This window comes from Octopus bimaculoides, chromosome 3 (genome assembly GCF_001194135.2).
Source record: "Octopus bimaculoides isolate UCB-OBI-ISO-001 chromosome 3, ASM119413v2, whole genome shotgun sequence".
NCBI lineage: Eukaryota > Metazoa > Mollusca > Cephalopoda > Octopoda > Octopodidae > Octopus > Octopus bimaculoides.
The window spans coordinates 89,594,001-89,595,980 of record NC_068983.1 but is presented as its reverse complement, the minus strand read 5'-3'; positions in this window follow the sequence as shown (position 1 = coordinate 89,595,980).

The following is a 1,980-nucleotide window of genomic DNA, read 5'->3' as shown; positions in this document are numbered from 1 at the left end:
ACTGCTCTGTGTGGTACAGACTCTTCCGCTTGTCCAGATCGGGGAGACATACCAGAAAACTGCTTCCAGGGGCGAAATGTGCCCCCTTTCAGCCATGGCCCTGATCATCCGATGGTGCCTCTCAACGAGTCCATTGCTGCTTGGCCTATACGCCGCTCTGAACAATCGTCGCACCTTCTACCAGTCAAGCATCTCCCCCAACGCTTCCGAACGAAACGCCACCCTGTTGTCCATCAGCAGTTCTTCCACAGGACCCCTCTCCAAGAATATCCCTTCAAAATCCGGGCAATCTCATCAGCAATGCCTGTCCTCAACTCCCTCCAAATGGCTAGCTGGCCCGGCCCACAGTCGACCATGGTGAGATACATTCCCTGACGGTAGTGCGTCACATCCACAGCTAGTCTCCTCCAGTTGCACTCTACTGAGAGGTTCCCTTGCTCATGCCCACCCAGGGTGGGTCAATGGACTGGTATCTGTCACAGTTCCCGACCACTTTCTTGACGCTTCTCCTAGTAACGTCAGCATCAATCATCTTCGCTAGATACAGGGTCCTATCCACCCCCAAGTGGTGCATAGCATGTAGCTCTTCAGTTCGGAGTCACCCAGCCGCTATCCTTTTCCTTGCTTCCTCCAGCCACGCCCTTTTCACCCTGGTCATTGCGTCTACCCTGTTTCTCTCCAAAGGCACGAAAACCACGTTCAGCTTCAGTCCAAACTCGGTGATCAGCTCTCCTAGAACTCCTAGGCGGCGTTTCACCAACATCTCCACAGTACCTTTCGTCCGGACTCTCTTCTCACTGGTAATCACTGTTCCTACCCAGCCGACCACGGTGGCCGAATCCGTACGGATCTCGATCAAGCGCAACCCCCATCTCAGGGCCAAGTTCACCCCTTTCAGCACCGCGTCTAGTTCGGCAACATTAGTATGGTTGAAGTCGTCCACTTTCCGTAGCCAAGCCACATCCTGTACCTCAGCACCTTCAATCTCCACAACACAACCCCTATCGCTATACTGCTAGCATCACACCAAACTGTCCCGCATTCCGTCTTGGGCACATACCAGTTTCCTCTAACCGGGTCTTCCACTCTCATCCTCTCTAGGATTTCCCGCATCATCGCCTCTCCCACCTTGCCACTCCAACTCTTCCCCTCTGCTCATCTCTTGGTGTAACTGCACGCAGTGCGCAGCCATCCAGCGATCGAGTAGTGTCCAACCAACTTCCCACAAACCGAGAACAACTCTCTCCTGCTGACGCTGGAACTCAGCTCTGGGATCTCGTTTCCTCTCCGGAACACCAGCTCGCCCGATCTGTCTCTTCGTAGTTTCAGCCCCAGTGCAGCTCCCCCCACCATCGAATTTGGCGGCTTCGCAATCAGCCCGAACCTCTCCAGGTGTCTCACTACCTCGGTGGCTGGCACTACAGTCTCGTCAACCAAAATGTCGTCGATGTAGGAACTGGTGGCCTTCCTTATCCTCTCCTCTTTCCATAGGATGGACTTGAGCACCATTGCCATAATTTTCGGAGCGGAATTCAGCCCGAAACCCAGCCTGGTTTAACAGTACGTCCGGCCCTTGTACCGCACCAGCTTGTCACTCACATGGAGCTGCACGACTGTCTCCACACACGTAACATCTCACCGCAAACGTCCGTTGCCTCGCCTCCCGTGTGGCACGATATATGTTTGTTCAGCTCCCTAAAGTCCAGCACCGGTCTGACTTTTCCCTTCGTCGGCTCCTCCACCGCTATCAGAGGTAGTACTCCGCTCACCGCCTCCTCTTTCCACGGGACAAGGACTCCTTCCTTGATCCATCTCTCTACCTCCTCATCAAACTCGACCCCAGCGTAACTTTTCAGGGTATGCTGGTAGCAGCTCACCCTGTTCTTTAGTATTGGGGGCTCGTCTTTCCATCGCCACTCTATCGTCCACCTCCGACTATCGAACGCCGCCTGAAAATCTTTGTTCTCAATGTTGTAAGCG